Below are 19,120 nucleotides of genomic sequence, written 5' to 3'. Positions count from 1 at the left end.
AACTATGTTAGTTGGATCTTGGCATGGAGCTGGCGCTCCGCTGCCAGGCGAGCTTTCGCCAATCCAAGCCCCTGTCTATAGGCTACTCCCCAAACAGCACTTCTAAGAACCTTTTGTATAAGATCAAGTGTAGTAGCGTTCTTATAAGTTTAGGATATGCCGGGTGAGGGGAATGTAAACAGATGCGCAAGAAGCGCTGAAATAATATCCCTAAATGGTAAAAGTTTGCCAGTATATTTTGTGGATAACACAGCAGGGTGGCGACAAAGTTAACAACTTTGATGTGGAATCCATGAAAACAACCCAAATTTCTGCCTGACACACCTCGTTTGATAAAGGGACGATGTATGGAGGCAGCTATATGGACGACTTTTGGAGGTAGCAATGGAGACAACGTGTGGAGGCTGCTATGGAGACAATTTAATTTGGATAGTGCCTGTATGTGGCAGTCCCAAACATTTTTCAAACCAGAGGAGCAGGTAGGTGGCCCTCCAGTAAAATGGGATAGATTGAGTGCCTGTATGTGGCAGTCCCAAAAATGTTTCAAACCAGAGGAGCAGGTAGGTGGCCCTCCAGTAAAATGGAATAGATTGAGTGCCTGTATGTGGCAGTCCCAAAAATTGTTCAAACCAGAGGAGCAGGTAGGTGGCCCTGCAGTAAAATGGAATAGATTGAGTGCCTGTATGTGGCAGTCCCAAAAATGTTTCAAACCAGAGGAGCAGGTAGGTGGCCCTCCAGTAAAATGGAATAGATTGAGTGCCTGTATGTGGCAGTCCCAAAAATTGTTCAAACCAGAGGAGCAGGTAGGTGGCCTTGCAGTAAAATGGAATAGATTGAGTGCCTGTATGTGGCAGTCCCAAAAATGTTTCAAACCAGAGGAGCAGGTAGGTGGCCCTCCAGTAAAATGGAATAGATTGAGTGCCTGTATGTGGCAGTCCCAAAAATTGTTCAAACCAGAGGAGCAGGTAGGTGGCCCTGCAGTAAAATGGAATAGATTGAGTGCCTGTATGTGGCAGTCCCAAAAATGTTTCAAACCAGAGGAGCAGGTAGGTGGCCCTCCAGTAAAATGGAATAGATTGAGTGCCTGTATGTGGCAGTCCCAAAAATTTTTTAAAACAGAGGACCGGGTAGGTGGCCCTCCAGAAAAATGGAATAGATTGAGTGCCTGTATGTGGCACTCACAAAAATTGTTTCAAACAGAGGACCGGGTAGGTGGCCCTCCAGAAAAATTAAATGCATGAAGTACTATAGCAAGAGCCAGTGGGCCCTGTCAAAAAATAGCCATTTTCCTCTGCTTTACTGTACAAAGAGGAGGAGAAGGAGGAAAATGAGGAGGAGGAGGAGGAGTGGATCAATTATTCAGGTTGAGCTTCCTTCACCTGGTGGAGATTGGAAATTCTGAGAAATCCAGCCTTTATTCATTTTAATAAGCGTCAGCCTGTCAGCGCTGTCAGTCGACAGGCGTGTACGCTTATCGGTGATGATGCCACCAGCTGCACTGAAAACCCGCTCGGACAAGACGCTAGCGGCAGGGCAGGCAAGAACCTCCAAGGCGTACAGCGCCAGTTCGTGCCACATGTCCAGCTTTGAAACCCAGTAGTTGTAGGGAGCTGTGTGATCATTTAGGACGATGGTATGGTCAGCTACGTACTCCCTCACCATCTTTCTGTAAAGATCAGCCCTACTCTGCCGAGACTGGGGACAGGTGACAGTGTCTTGCTGGGGTGACATAAAGCTGGCAAAAGCCTTGTAAAGCGTACCCTTGCCAGTGCTGGACAAGCTGCCTGCTCGCCTACTCTCCCTCGCTACTTGTCCCGCAGAACTACGCACTCTGCCGCTAGCGCTGTCAGAAGGGAAATACTGTTTCAGCTTGTGCACCAGGGCCTGCTGGTATTCATGCATTCTCACACTCCTTTCCTCTCCAGGGATGAGAGTGGGAAGATTTTGCTTGTACCGTGGGTCCAGGAGAGTGAACACCCAGTAATCGGTGCTGGAATAAATTCTTTGAACGCGAGGGTCACGGGATAGGCAGCCTAGCATGAAATCTGCCATATGCGCCAGAGTACCAACGCGTAAGAATTCACTCCCCTCACTGGCCTGACTGTCCATTTCCTCCTCCTCCAACTCCTCCAACTCCTCTTCTTCTGCCCATACACGCTGAACAGTGAAGGACTCAACAATGGTCCCCTCTTGTGTCTCGCCAACATTCTCCTCCTCTTCCTCCTCATCCTCCTCCACCTCCACCTCCTCCGATATGCGCTGAGAAACAGACCTCAGGGTGCTTTGGCTATCAACAAGGGAATATTCTTCCCCCGTCTCTTGTGACGAGCGCAAAGCTTCCGACTTCATGCTGACCAGAGAGTTTTTCAACAGGCCAAGCAGCGGGATGGTGAGGCTGATGATGGCGGCATCGCCACTGACCATCTGTGTTGACTCCTCAAAGTTACTCAGCACCTGACAGATATCAGACATCCACGTCCACTCCTCATTGTAGACTTGAGGAAGCTGACTGACCTGACTACCAGTTCTGGTGGAAGTTGACATCTGGCAGTCTACAATCGCTCTGCGCTGCTGGTAAACTCTGGATAACATGGTCAGTGTTGAATTCCACCTCGTGGGCACGTCGCACAACAGTCGGTGAGCGGGCAGTTGGAGGCGGCGCTGCGCTGCCCTGAGAGTGGCAGCATCTGGGCTGGACTTCCTGAAATGCGCACAGATGCGGCGCACCTTCGTGAGCAAATCAGACAGATTGGGGTATGTCTTGAGGAAACGCTGCACTATCAGATTTAACACATGGGCCAGGCATGGCACATGTGTCAGTCTGCCGAGTTGCAGAGCCGCCACCAGGTTACGGCCGTTGTCACACACAACCATTCCCGGCTTGAGGTTCAGCGGTGCCAGCCACAGATCAGTCTGCGCCGTGCTGCCCTGTAATAGCTCTTGGGCGGTGTGCCTTTTGTCGCCTAGGCTCAGCAGTTTGAGCACCGCCTGCTGTCGCTTAGCGACGGCACTGCTGCTGTGCCTAGAGCTACCGACTGATGGCGCCGTGCCCACGGATGGTAGTTCGGAGGAGGAGGTGGAGGAGGGGTGGGAGGAGGAGGAGGCATAGTAGGCCTGAAACACCTGGACCGAGGTAGGCCCCGCAATCCTCGGCGTCGGCAGTATATGAGCAGCCCCAGGGTCAGACTCGGTCCCAGCCTCCACCAAGTTAACCCAATGTGCCGTCAGCGATATATAGTGGCCCTGCCCGGCAGCACTCGTCCACGTGTCCGTGGTCAGGTGGACCTTGTCAGAAACGGCGTTGGTCAGGGCACGGATGATGTTGTCTGACACGTGCTGGTGCAGGGCTGGGACGGCACATCGGGAAAAGTAGTGGCGGCTGGGGACCGAATACCGAGGGGCGGCCGCCGCCATGAGGTTGCGAAAGGCCTCGGTCTCTACTAGCCTATAGGGCAGCATCTCCAGGCTAAGCAATCTGGAGATGTGCACATTAAGGGCTTGGGCGTGCGGGTGGGTTGCACTATATTTGCGTTTCCGCTCCAGCGTCTGGGGTATGGAGAGCTGAACGCTGGTGGATGCTGTGGAGGATCGTGGAGGCGACGATGGGGTTTTTGTGCCAGGGTCCTGGGCAGGGGGCTGACTAGCAGCTGACACAGGGGAAGGAGCAGTGGTGTGCACGGCCGGAGGTGAACGGGCTTGTTGCCACTGAGTGGGGTGCTTAGCATTCATATGCCTGCGCATACTGGTGGTAGTTAAGCTAGTAGTGGTGGAACCCCTGCTGAGCCTGGTTTGGCAAATGTTGCACACCACAGTCCGTCGGTCATCCGGTGTTTCCTTAAAGAACCTCCACACTTCTGAAGATCTAGCCCTCGCCGCAAGAGCCCTCACCACGGGAGCTTCACTAGTTGACAGTGGCGCTGATGCACCAGCTCTGGCCCTGCCTCTCCGTCTGGCCCCACCACTGCCTCTTCCAACCTGTTCAGGTCGAGGACTCTCCTCCGTCTCAGAAGCACTGTGTTCACCCGGCCTCTCAACCCAGCTTGGGTCTGTCACCTCATCATCCTCCGATCCCTCAGTCTGCTCCCCCCTCGGACTTCCTGCCCTGACAACAACTTCCCCACTGTCTGACAACCGTGTCTCCTCATCGTCGGACACCTCTTTACACACTTCCACTACGTCAAGAAGGTCATCATCACCCACAGACTGTGACTGGTGGAAAACCTGGGCATCGGAAAATTGCTCAGCAGCAACCTGACAAGTGGTTTGTGACTGTGGGAAGGGTCCAGAAAACAGTTCCTCAGAGTATGCCGGTTCAAATGCCAAATTTTCCTGGGAGGGGGCAGACTGGGGGGGAGGAGGCTGAGGTGCAGGAGCTGGAGGAGTGGGGATTTCGGTGACATGGGTGGACTGCGTGGAAGACTGACTGGTGGTGGACAAATTGCTCGAAGCATTGTCAGCAATCCACGACATCACCTGTTCGCACTGTTCTGGCCTCAACAGTGCTCTACCACGAGTCCCAGTAACTTCAGACATGAACCTAGGGAGTGTAGCTCTGCGGCGTTCCCCTGCTCCCTCATCAGCAGGTGGTGTCTCACCCCGCCCAGGACCACGGCCTCTGACCCCTGCAGTAGTTGGACGCCCACGTGCCCGCCCTCGTCCTCTACCCCTAGCCCTCGGGTTAAACATTTTTAAAATGAGAGTTATAACTTTTTTTTTTTTTTTACTTCTTTTTTTTTTTTTTTGTGTTTTTTGTTTTTTTTTGAGTTTTTAAAACCAAACAATCCTATCCTATTGCTATGGCTATTTTCTAGCCAAGTATCAAAGGAAGCACACTACTATGCCAGATGAGATGACACTGAGTTAGTGCCTAATAGAAATCCAACCCCTACTGAATTTTGCCACTTCGGCCTTTGCTATGGATATGTGCGCCACTAAGCGCAGAACACAGCGGTCGCAAGTCTCACTACAAATTGCTCAGAATTGGCAAGTACATGCACTGCAGAAACTACAGCCACCAGCAGATCAACCAGAAATCAAATATATAGAACGCTACTGTAGGCTTCAAGAAGCTGTTTGTATTCTCCTATGGCTATTTTCTAGCCAAGTATCAAAGGAAGCACACTACTATGCCAGATGAGATGACACTGAGTTATTGCCTAATAGAAATCCAACCCCTACTGAATTTTGCCACTTCGGCCTTTGCTATGGATATGTGCGCCACTAAGCGCAGAACACAGCGGTCGCAAGTCTCACTACAAATTGCTCAGAATTGGCAAGTACATGCACTGCAGAAACTACAGCCACCAGCAGATCAACCAGAAATCAAATATATAGAACGCTACTGTAGGCTTCAAGAAGCTGTTTGTATTCTCCTATGGCTATTTTCTAGCCAAGTATCAAAGGAAGCACACTACTATGCCAGATGAGATGACACTGAGTTATTGCCTAATAGAAATCCAACCCCTACTGAATTTTGCCACTTCGGCCTTTGCTATGGATATGTGCGCCACTAAGCGCAGAACACAGCGGTCGCAAGTCTCACTACAAATTGCTCAGAATTGGCAAGTACATGCACTGCAGAAACTACAGCCACCAGCAGATCAACCAGAAATCAAATATATAGAACGCTACTGTAGGCTTCAAGAAGCTGTTTGTATTCTCCTATGGCTATTTTCTAGCCAAGTATCAAAGGAAGCACACTACTATGCCAGATGAGATGACACTGAGTTATTGCCTAATAGAAATCCAACCCCTACTGAATTTTGCCACTTCGGCCTTTGCTATGGATATGTGCGCCACTAAGCGCAGAACACAGCGGTCGCAAGTCTCACTACAAATTGCTCAGAATTGGCAAGTACATGCACTGCAGAAACTACAGCCACCAGCAGATCAACCAGAAATCAAATATATAGAACGCTACTGTAGGCTTCAAGAAGCTGTTTGTATTCTCCTATGGCTATTTTCTAGCCAAGTATCAAAGGAAGCACACTACTATGCCAGATGAGATGACACTGAGTTATTGCCTAATAGAAATCCAACCCCTACTGAATTTTGCCACTTCGGCCTTTGCTATGGATATGTGCGCCACTAAGCGCAGAACACAGCGGTCGCAAGTCTCACTACAAATTGCTCAGAATTGGCAAGTACATGCACTGCAGAAACTACAGCCACCAGCAGATCAACCAGAAATCAAATATATAGAACGCTACTGTAGGCTTCAAGAAGCTGTTTGTATTCTCCTATGGCTATTTTCTAGCCAAGTATCAAAGGAAGCACACTACTATGCCAGATGAGATGACACTGAGTTATTGCCTAATAGAAATCCAACCCCTACTGGATTTTCCCACTTCGGTCTTTGCTATGGATATGTGTGCCACTAAGAGCTAAACACAACGGTAGCAAGTCCCCCTGCTAATTCCTCACAAAATGGTAAAAGATGCAAATTAAAATAAAAAAAGTAGAACGTTATTGTAGCCCTAAGAAGGGCTGTTGGGTTCTTTGAGAATCACTCCTGCCTAACAGTAAGCTAATAGAACACCCTAACGCTTTCCCTGACCAGCAGCAGCTCTCTCCCTAGCGGCATCCATAGACAGAATGATCCGAGCAGCGCGGCCAGCGGCTAGTCTATCCCAGGGTCACCTGATCTGGCCAGCCAACCACTGCTATCGACGTGTAAGGGTACCACGTCATGCTGGGTGGAGTGCAGAGTCTCCTGGCTTGTGATTGGCTCTGTTTCTGGCCGCCAAAAAGCAAAATGGCGGGAGCTGCCATTTTCTCGAGCGGGCGAAGTATTCGTCCGAGTAACGAGCAGTTTCGAGTACCCTAATGCTCGACCGAGCATCAAGCTCGGACGAGCATGTTCGCTCATCTCTACTCAGGATCCTAAAATAGGTTTTTGGAGGTTCCAGATAGTTTGGCTCAGCTTCCAGTCCTTGAGGGAATTCTTTATTTAGGATACGGATCTACAGCTTGGAATGATATTGTGGAAATAGGATTCCAATCCCCAATAACCATGTATGGGAAAAACCACCTGCATTCTTTTTGGCCAATACCAAAACATCCAGGTATTGTTATCTGATTTCTCCTGTCCATTTACAGATGTAACTTAAAGTGGTCCCTGGCTTGCTTAGTGATTGAAGACATTGTCAATAAAGGAAATATACATTATGTGTTATTTTTCCTGAAAAGTGCCACAATTGGTGTTGAGTGGACCCAAACCACAAAGTGGGTTGGTCAAAATTTGGGTTTGACAGGCTTTTTCAAATTCAACAGATTTCAATTCGAGACGCAGATCTTGGGTTAAACTTTGACTTGAACATGAACCCTATTAAAATCAAAGGAGACCCATATTTTATGTTACTGAAAGTCAAAATTTGAGGATACATTTCTGGAAATACAAAATTGAAAAGTTTGAAGTTTAAGTTCCAGAAACACAGAATTGATCATTTTGGAGTTGACATTTCGGTAATGCAGAACTTTTTCGGACACTGGCAAAACCAAGTCTTGTATTATCCATGTTTGGTTCTTCCTAATAAATGTTAGGATGTTCATGATGGCTTTAGAGAGGTGGCCTCATGTTGGTGCTGACACCACCAGTAATGCTGAACATGTGCTCTGAGAGCACCCTAACTGCAAGACAGCACCTAAAAGGCATAGAGGGCAACTTCTGGTCATGTGTCCAATTTTCCCACCTAGAAATTGATCAGAGAGGGCCCATGCTTTAGGTTCAGTAGATATGTGGACAGCTAATCCACAACCATGTGCTTTACAGTCTTCCTTCTGGTACTACGTGGCTCATCTGTGGGTGAAGGAAGTTGAGCAGAAGTCAATATTGAATTCCATATTGTGGCCATGGTGGTCTATGTTGGCAATTTTCTACTCCTCGTTCTGCAACTCAGCTCTCAATGTGGGATAGGAACTCCAACAGTAGTGCCTGCCCCAAAGTGTACTTGTGCACTTTCATTTTAGTCTCTTGCTCTATTATTGGAAAGAAAGATGCTATGCTCTCCTTGTGGTGTTTATTCAGCTGGGTGGTCACCCAGTATTTGATACAGTTAGACAACTTGAGTGCCAAGTACTAGAGCATATAGTGGCTCATGTGGCTCATGTGGGCTAGGTTTCACATTGGCAAAGACAAACTGTTTGTGGTGAGAGGTGTCTCTTCCTCCTCTGCATCTCTGCAGTCACACTCCAGTGATGTCTTTGAGCTCCTCTGGGTGTCACCCAAATCCTCTTCTCTTGTTGCAAAACTTTTTTCTGGCTGGACAGTGCATTAGCAGACCACTGCTTCAGGAACCCACCCTGTGAGCCTTGTTTGGACTGGCCTAGCACCTGTTCTTATTCTTCCCTGTCTGCCATGATAGCCTGAAGAACTTTTCAAGCAGGCAAGAGAAAGATGGGTATGGTAGAGCTAAAATGGCATCATTGGCACTGACCATATTGGTGGCATATTGGAGGCGGTGTACCATTGAACAAGTGTCCCTAATGGAAGCCCAGTGCTGCTGGTTATTACTTTGACTTACTGGGGCTTTCTGGAGCTGGAATTCCACAATTGCCTGCTGCTGACACATCCTTCTAGCATATGTAAAGTGGAATTTAACCTGGTTGGTAAATCACATATGAGGCGGTGCAGTGAAGAGAGGCCAGCAGCAACATCATGAAAACACTGAATTTAAGAACATACAGCATACAAATTAAGCATTAGCTCTGTCAGGTCTGTATAGCTGTCCAGGACGCTCACTCCTACCAACTCTCTGAAGGTGCAGTCTCAAGAAAGATCCTTTATACTACTTTGTTGGTAATGTTGAGAAAAAAGGTCAAAATTCCAAGAAGTATTAGTCCATCTCCTGGGCAATCCAATCTTCCAGCATCTGGTATTTCAGTATCGCTAAATCGTGTATCCGTACTCCAGCAATGCAGCCTATAGGTATTTGGAAAAAGACCATAGTGCAGACAACTTTTGGATAAAAATAGAATTACATTTATTAATCTACTTACAAAAGAAGCTAAAAATGTGCATATTGATGGATGTTGAGATACGGAGCCAGAACATCAAAAGTTCAAAACATTGTTATCATTTACTTGTCACTGTAAATAAGGGACAGTTACCTTGTGACTCAGTCCACAAATATTCCCTATATGAGGTTTATGAGTGAAAACCCACAAGGTCACTTAAACAACACTCTTTAGCCAAATATCAAACCAGTAAGGTGTCACTACAGGAGTGCAATCAACTGATTTTTTACAATAATGCACCATGTCAGAACCAAAAAGCTTTAGTAGATGGCGAGATATGAGGCCTTAAAGTCAAAACTTTAATACACTGCTCCTCCTCGCTGGTCAATGTATTTGCAGTAAAAGTGGTAGCTAACTTAGGTGGGTCTGTGTTCACTAGGGAGGTTATGAAAGACATTGGTTGGAGCTAACCCTTTAAATGTTACTGATACTGTACATGCTTGGTACAGAAACAGGAGGCAACAAGCTGAGAAACATATTGTTGATACTTAAATTATATTCCTAATGGCCATCAGGAGCTCTGGAGAGGATTACCACATTTCACAATATCATAGGCTGATCAGTTTTGATTTTAGACTTTGTTAACATTATCATTAAGGTAAAGAAACCCCAAAGGCCAACTTTAATTAATTATGGACTGTTAATCATCAGTTAATAAGTAATATTTTAACACCACGACACTAGCAAAATAATAAGATATATTTAAATATTTCATAATTCCTAAAAGTAAGAAAAATATTATTAATACTTGGATTACTATGGGACATAAAAAATGGTATGAAATATTTATAGATTTTTTTCCATGTGACTGCAAAAAATATTAAAATGAATTAATTAAAAATATCATTTAAAAAATATATAAAATTATGATTTTACATTTTAAAGATATCTGGACACATTTACTAAAAACAGTACAGATTCATGATTTGCGGTGCCTGTCCTTCATGAATCTGGCGCTCCTTGCACTGCCCCGACAAAGTGCAACAACTTTTTTTTTGCTGCATGTTAACTTTGCATGTTAAATGTGGCGCATGACCCAACTGAGCACCAGAACACCCTTTCCAATGACAATGTGAGGAATAATGCAGCTGCACCACAAAAGGGTCACGAGTGACACATATGTTGCACGGACACTTCTTAAAGGGAACCTACTACCACAAATTTACCTATAAAGGTAGATATGGTGGTAGGTGGATCCATAGGACATGAACATAGCCCTTTTAAGTGCTAATCCTCATGCCCTGCACTTTTTTGATAACTTTTAATATCAGAATATGTAAATTTTCTAAAGCGGCTTCTGGGGCGTGGAGTAGCCGGAGATGAGACTACACGGCGTGGCAGAACAGCATGCCCTCGTCTGTGCGGCTCCGGCTTTTGAGCAGTGAACTGGGGCGTGGAGTAGCCGCGTCCTGTAGCTTCAGCTCCGGCTACTCCATGCCCCAGTAGCCACTTTAGAAAATGTACATATTCTGTTAATAAAAGTTATCAAAAAAGTGTGGGGATGTTAGAATTAGCCCTTAAAAGGGCTATTCTCACGTCCTATAGATCCACCTACCACCCAACCTACCTTTATATGTAGACTCGTGGTGGTAGGTTCCCTTTAAATACATGTTCAAGCTGTTTGCACATAAAAGAATGTTCGATTCCTACAGAAAACTGGTGGAAGGTGCTTAGTAAATTGTTCTCCTTTAAGATAATTGCATGAGACTAGATCAACCCATCAAGTGTCGTACACAGCATTTTTAATAGTTGTGTGTACTATACTGAGGACCTTTCAACTGCGGGAATGAGGAAGAATGATTTAAAGGGTTTTGCTTTTAATAATGTCATTGTACATTGCCTGCATGGTACAGCAAAATTCTCCAGCTTTCCCCTCTGTGACTATAAGCAAATTAGAATTTAACAGGTAAAAGATGAACTTCAAATTAGGTCTCATTAAATATTCAGAATTAATTTGCTTTCTACACTTTTTATATGTGGCAAGATGATAAGCCAAAATAGAAAGTAAATTACAAAACTTTTAATTTTGTTCCTGATGAAACAAATAGGTCTTCTCCGTATTCATTAAGATATTACTGAACACTTATATTCTATGTAGTGCTAAAATTCAAAACAGATTGGATAGGGAGTTACACAATTCCCTACAATACAGTGTTTGCACATGAAATAGCATTTTCTAGATGCCTTGAAAACCTCACATGAAACGTATATTGTGTCCCAATGTGCCTATAAACCTAGCAAATCACAAACAATTCAAAACTAACAATTTAGATCCTTTAAATCCTTTTGGTTCTTTTCTTTGGACATTCTATCCTTTTGTATTTTTTAAACTTATGTAACATCTTGGCTGCACACATGGATGTTCTTTAGTCATAGCACTTGATGTTAGCTTTTGTCCAAGCAAAGACATAAAACTACCACCACTACTGTAGTGAATGATTCCTGTCGAAATCTGCTCCTCCCGAATGGACCACGGGTCATGTATAAGGGTGATCAGCTCCAAATGCACACAGAATGAATCCAATCACAATTGTAGAGAGTAGTGAAGCGGCACTCACCGAGACGTGTTCAATCCTTTATTCAAGCAGAGTGACAACACGGACAAATATACAGCTGCAACAGGCGACGTGCCTAACAGGCACTTTCTCAAGCCTACAACCAGACAACGCCAGGGGAAGTCCATATATGCACGCCCGCTATTGCACAGTCCCCCAAATCAAGCAGTGACGTGCTTCTGGGAACTGCGCACAGGTATCCCCCCTTCTATGACAGTGCCGTTGGCACGGTAATATATCAACAAAGTACAAGATCACGTTGAGTAGGATGGTAACTCACTGCCTACAGCCAGTACTTGATGTTAGCTTTTGTTGTAATTGCCTGTGACAATTATTTTTTCAAAATTCTGTGCTGTCGTGCGAGCAAGGTTTATTAGCTGTTTATTGCAGTCTGGGACTAAAGGAAAGCATCCAGAGAGCTTTACCAGAGGTCACAAGGGGCAGATAAATTTTTCTGTAACTGGGGGTTGCTGTGAGTCGGGTATCCTTAAAGGGATATTCAGATTTCTGCAAATTAATGTTATTGTTTGTAGTATAAAAAGTTATACAACTTTCCAATATACTTTCTGTATCAATTCCTCACAGTTTTCTCGGCTTGATGTCATTCTATGAAAAACTTCTAGGTTCACTTCCAGTGCACAAAAATCTGACCATGGTCACACAGGTGTGCGGCTCATTATAACACAGCTCTGATTACTCTCTGTGATACTAACAAGCTGTGCACCTATATAACCATGGTCAGATTTCTGTCCATTGGAGGTGAACCTAGAAGTTATTTTTGTAGAAGGACAGCAAGCAGAGATCTAGAAAACCATAAGAAATTGATACAAAACGTATATTGGAAAGTTGTATAACTTTTTATAATACAAACAATAACATTAATTTGCTGAAATGGGAATACCCCTTTTAAGTCGGGGACCACCGGTAATTATAATTGAGAAAATGCTGCTATGGAAAACAAACAATTCCTTTGTCTTTCAAGTATTAGCCTTTTAATAGTTCCATAATAATTTCAAAAAGTAATATACTTACTTTAGATTGTAAGTGGTGTTTTGTGTTTGTGTTGTTTGAATAATACATTATAAAGACTTAATTACAATGTCATGAGGGGTTGAAATAGAGACACATGAAACATAAGGGTTGTTATGCAGGTATTTTTATGAAATAAATCAATACCACTCTTATGAGCAGTGGTTGCTCAGTGTATATTTTAAATGACTAATTGTCATTTCAGATGTTTTTTGATGTTTTGTGTGGGAGTTTGTAAAGAAACAGGCTGCAATGTGGCCCTTATTTACAGTATTACTTTTAAGTTGCCCTGGTAGATCTGCCTACCAGATCGAAGAAGGATTCCCAATCCTCTCCAGTTTGTTTGCAAAGCTGTAACATTTGCTTTTTAACCCTTCATGCTCCGTTCCTGGATGTAGTATGCTATAAGCATTATTCAAGATCAAGCTAAAAGTGAAGGAGTTAATCCTCCCTTCTCATCGCTGTTTAAACAAACACAGGGAGATCAGAGGCTAAGCTCATGGCTTCATAGACACACCCTCTGCTTATACTCGAGTCAATAGTTTTTTTTTTTTTTTGGGGGGGGGGGGCGATCTGCATGATCTATTTGTTCCTTTATAGGATCCATGATAGGTTTCGGACAGTAGAGTGTCTTGGATGCCTGACCAAAGGATCCAATTTTGGAACTGTGATAAATGGGACCCTCCTCAAGTCCCCCATCTTTCCCCAGCCTCAGCTTTATTGGCCTAATTGAGCTCGGTTGTTTACATTCACATAGCTTGTGTCCTTGCTTCAATAAACCTCTGCAGTCAGATCGTCTCCATGCACTCCCCCTCCCAAGTCTCAAACAAAGAGCTGTAAAAACTCCAATACCACTAAGTTGAATAGGGACAGTTCTGTAGTTAAGGCCCATCTCACCAGAAAAACAAATACATTTTTGGATTAGTTATTTGTAGGAGATCATAATAATCCAATTTCCAGCACTCTAGAATAATCGGTTCCAGAGATATCAATATCTCTAGATAGGACATCAGCAAATGGGTCAGGGTTCATATCAATGAGATCAAGGGATTCACCCGGATCCAATGATACCAGAACCATGACCCTATGACTTTCCCTTGAAAAGTTATGGATTCTCAAGCGCTCTGGTTGTAGTACCAAGTAGGAGGGACCCATGACCCCTCCTGTTGGGTGGGCAGAGGTGTGACTCCACCTGATATTTTCGGGCACCTCTGAATGTGCCTTGTCTTTGTCTGGGAACCATTGTAACATCAAGAGACTATCCGGTTCCAATATGCCCACCACACACAAAGGTAACTAACTTACTGAACGGCTGTTACTTGCTATCAGCACATTGTAATGAATGAGGAGTAAAATCCCCATATACTGCCATATTGCAGTATGGCAGTATATGGTAGGATCGATCAGACAACCTAGGGTTAAAGTACCCTAGGGAGTCTGAAAAATAGTAAAAGTAAAAAAAAGTTTAAAAAAAAAAATTATAATAAAAAAAATCTAAAAATTCAAATCATCCCCCTTTCCCTAGAACTGATATTAATATTAATAAACAGTAAAAATCATAAACACATTAGGTATCGCCGCATCCAAAAATGTCCGATCTATCATAATATAATAAAGGTTTTTCACTGCGTTTAACCCCTTAACGGAAAATAGCGTCCAAAGTCAAAAATGACATTTTTTTGACATTTTGGAAAATATAAAAAAATGAATAAAAAGTGATCAAAAGGTCACACAGTCCTAAAAATGATAGCAATGAAAACGCCATCAAAAGTCGCAAAGAATTACACCACCCACAGCTCCATACACCAAAGTATGAAAAAGTTATTGCCGCCAGAAGATGGCAAAATAAAAAAAAAAATTTGTACAGGAGGTTTTAATTTTTTTAAATGTATGAAAACATTATAAAACCTATACAAATTTGATATCCACGTAATCATAGCAACCCAATAAATAAAGTAGACCTGTCATTTGGGGCACACAGAGAAAGCTGTAAAATCCAAGCCCACAAGAAAACGTTGCAAATGTGTTTTTTCACCATTTTCACTGCATTTGGAAATTTTTTCCCGCTTCCCAGTACACGCCATGGAATATTAAATACCGTCACTACAAAGTGCAATTTGTTATGCAGAAAATAAGCCATAAAAGAGCTCTTTATGTGGAAAAATAAAAAAGTTATAGATTTTTGAAGGTGGGGAGTGAAAAATGGAAGTGAAAAAACTAAAAAAGGCCAAGTCGTTAAGGGGTTAAAAAGTCTTATGTAGTGATGAGCTGGATTGCTCTTTATGTTCAGGTTTGATGTTCAAGTGCGTCCCGTGCGTCGCATACACATTACCAGATTGGCGACTGTGTAGCCAATTGACAATATCTCTGGGATGCACATGATTCACCCAAACCCCCGACATGAGCTTAAAGAAAATCTACCAACAAAAAGCATCATTATAAACCAGGCACACATACTCATAGGCCCAGGCACAGTGACTGTGGTAGTCGTCTTACATTTCTTATACATGGCATAATTCCTTTTAAAAAAAACTTGACCCTGATTTATCATGCTTGACTTTGATGGTAGATTTCATTTAAAGTTTGAGTCTGCTCATATCTAGTCCCATCTAAACCCATGTTTAGACCTATTTTGGAGTTTTTAAAAAGTCCCAAAAAATGTGAAGCCACCATTCAGCTGACCAACTTAGATATGTTTTAATAAAACATATATATATACAAAGTTAGAGGAATTGCCTTTGATAGTAATAAAAATAAACAATTGAATATGAATGTTCAAATGCTTAATTTTAACATTTTTAAACAATAATGTGGAAGTGTTAAATCATCGATTAGCATAGTTTGGCATAAATTTCTCATATGCATACCATACATACAAAATACATTCAGATTTAAGACATTTTAGTGCTTTAGGACCAAGCCTAATTTTTTAAATTTGCACTTTGTCATTATAAGTGGTTATAACATTGTAATGCTTAAGCATATCCAGGGGATTTAGATTTTTTGAATTTGGATGATATCGGGTTTTTTTTCAGTTTTTACATAACACAAACTGAAAACTGGCACAAACACTTTAATAAGACATAATGGGCCTATGTCTTTTCCATGTCTGAAGAGGGCTGATTAAATTACTCTGTAAAAGTAGTGTGGGTAAAGAGAAAGTGAACCTTGTATGAGATGCTGTGTACTAGCAATTCACTAAAGTTATAACTCAATTTCCAAGTGTAAACTAACAGCTAATCAGTGGTGTAAAATCACATAAGATAGTATAAGATTGCAGCGGAATTATCATTCAGCACAACTGATACATCTGATGCAGTATGGAACTGCTTAATCTGACTTCAAACTGTTTTACTTATAGACACTTTGGGGACCATTTACTAAGGTCCTTGAGCCAGTTTTCTGTTGGACTTTGCACATACAATTAGGTACTGTTTGCACATGTATTTAAAACTCTGTTGGGGCAGTGCAGAGAGCGCGAGTTTCATGAAGAACGTGCGCCAGAAATCCTGAATCTTACATATTTCTGCAGTTCTTAGAGAATCATGTAATCACTTCCACATATACCTTACAATTAAGAAAGGAAATAGATTACATAATCTGAATAATATAATCTCTATTCATTTATAAAAGTTGTGTTTTAAAACCCATTTGCCTTCATTCAATATGAACTGTATTTCCTAAATCCAATAGAGTCATTTTCGAAGGTTCAATGTCACTGTTCAGAATTCATATTTCAAATGCTTTTTTTCACGGTAGTCAAGGTCATTGATTTTCCTGCAAGACACAAAGCCTTTGATCCATGTCTGTAGAACATCAATGCACTGAAGACATAACACTTCTTTTAGTATGAATAGTAAGCTGCCTAGTACTCACAATGTGGAATTTCACTGGTCATTTGATTAAAGATGCTATTAACACTTAACATCAGGGTTAACATGCCATGTGGCAACTTTAGACAACAATAACTGATTACAAGGTCTATCTTACAGAAAAAAAAATATATTGTACAAATAAATTTTATAGATCTACTAGTGATCTTGTAGAGTAACTGGATGCAATGGCTAGTGGGGCACATTTTTTGACAGTTAATACGGGGTTGTGGAAGGTATATCCCTCCGCCAAGGCTTTAGGTGTACAATGTGTTCTTTTTACCCTTTTAAAGTGTTTTTATGCTTTTTGTAAGTTCTGTATTTTTTTTTGCATATGTATTTAAAAAAATGATGCTTTTTAATATAACTTTTTGGAGCTATTATATATTTGTCTTTTCTCTCTTTTGGCTTAAAGGGAGTCATTTATCAGAATTTAAAATTAGTAACCTAATGAGAGGTTCCCATAGACTAATTCCCAGACTACTTGTAACATTACTTGTTCCACTCTCTTTTACCATTAGAAGGCCAGATATAACATCATCTCACTTATACACAAATAGCAAATACCAATCTACTTAGAGCGCTATGTGACCAGATCTAAGTTTAAAGACAGTATGGGAGAGTATATATACATATTAACTGTATATAGCTTATAAAATATTACCTCAGACGACCCTTTTAGAGATGGATCAGCCAAATGGATGAGCGGCAGAGCGGAGGAGTAGCAGGGAGTCCTCTCACCTGTAGTGCCAGTGTCCAATGTTCCAGTCAGTGCAGTGCCTTGAACATCCCATCCAGCAGTCATCTCAAGGAACTGGGCCGAAACACCAAAATGTTGTGGAAAATAAACTCAGTCTCCTATAGATCACATCATTTCTTTAACCCCTTAAGGACGCAGATTTTTTTTTGGTCATTTCTTGCTCTCCACCTTCAAAAATCCATAACTTTTTCATTTTTCTGTGTACAGAGCTATGTAAGGGCTTATTTGATGTGCAACAAATTTTACTTCTACGTAACATTATTTACTGTTCCATGCCGTGTCCTGGAAAAAAATTCCAAATGTGAAAAAATTGTAAAAAAAAATCACGTTCTTGTGGGCTGTTTTTACGGGCTCCAAATAACACCTCTACTTTATTCTTTGGTTCAGTACGATCGCGGTGATACCAAATTTATATAGGTTTTATTGTGTTTTAATACATTTTCAAAAATTAAAGAAATGTGTATGAAAAAGAAAATACATTTTGGTCATCTTCTGACGGTAATTACTTTTTCCTACTTCGGTGTATGGAGCTGTGTGACATGTCATTTTTTGCAAAATGAGACGACATTTTCATTGCTACCATGTTGAGGTCTGTGCGGTATTTTGGTCACTTTTTATTCCATTTTTTACGTGAAGTAAAATAGTTTAAAAAGTCGCGTTTCGGACATTTGGGTGCTATTTTCCGTTATGTGGGTCACCACCGGCAATAAACGTTTTTATATATTGATGTATCAGGCATTTTGGGCTGCGGCAATACCTAGTGCGTCTGTGATTTTTACTGTTTATTACATTTTATATCAGTTCCAGGGAAAGCAGGGTGATTTGAACTTTTAGGTTTTTAACATTTTTTGATTATTTTTAAAACTTTTTGAAACTTTTTTTTAACAGTTTTTTAGATCCTCTAGGGAAGTGGTGGCAAACCTATGGCACTGGTGCCAGAGGTGGCACTCGGAGCCCTCTTTTTGGGCACCCAAGCCATCAACATAGCACTCCACATAGAACTCAAAGAATCATCCTGCAGTCCCTGCGACTCAAGAAATGCTGCTCTCAGTGCTATTTTAAAGCAACACATTCTTGAATGCTTGGGACTGCAGGAAGAGGTAGAACATGTAGAAAGGGGAGGATTATCTTTAGAGCTCCTCTAGGCCCCACATTTCTTCCTGTACATTTGCCCTTCTTCTTTCAACTGTTTTGTTGTCCTTGAGAGGCCAATATGTTTGAAAGTTGTGGTAGAACAGGTAGCAATAAATTACTTCTTAAATTGCCGTGCTGGCACTTTGCAATAAATAAGTGTGTTTTTGTTGTAGTTTGGGCACCCGGTCTCTAAAAGTTTCGACATCACTGCTATAGGGTACATTAACTATAGATGGTCTGATCGTTCCTACCATATACTGCAATACTACTGTACTACGTCAATCACCAATCAGAAGTGAGATACAAGGGGCAGCTTATGTGTGTGTAAGGAACCTTCTAATTACATCACATATTAATGTTGTTAAAAATATATTTGTCTGCTTCCCATGAAATAATTTGCATAGTGTAGTTTTCTCACATTTTTAAAACCATAGTATAGTTATGTTCCAGGTCAGTCTGGTCATGATATCTTTTAGAGAGACCATGGACAAACAGGAGATAGTTTAAAGTAAATAATTAGGCTAGCTTGGTTGGTAGTAGATTACACAGTCAGCTAAAGGCATGCGAAAGCTGAAAGTATAAAAACAAAGATATGTGGAAATTAAAACATTCGAACATTTAGATTTGATGACTAAAACATCTTTCTCCTCATTGAAGAGGCCACTTACTTAGGCTACATTCACAAGACTGTATAATTTCTCCAGTCCCATATTTACGGGCCGTATGAGCCCATATATAAGTGACATTTTTCATTC

This window comes from Engystomops pustulosus, chromosome 4 (assembly GCF_040894005.1).
Source record: "Engystomops pustulosus chromosome 4, aEngPut4.maternal, whole genome shotgun sequence".
Classification (NCBI taxonomy): domain Eukaryota; kingdom Metazoa; phylum Chordata; class Amphibia; order Anura; family Leptodactylidae; genus Engystomops; species Engystomops pustulosus.
This window is presented reverse-complemented; position numbering follows the sequence as displayed.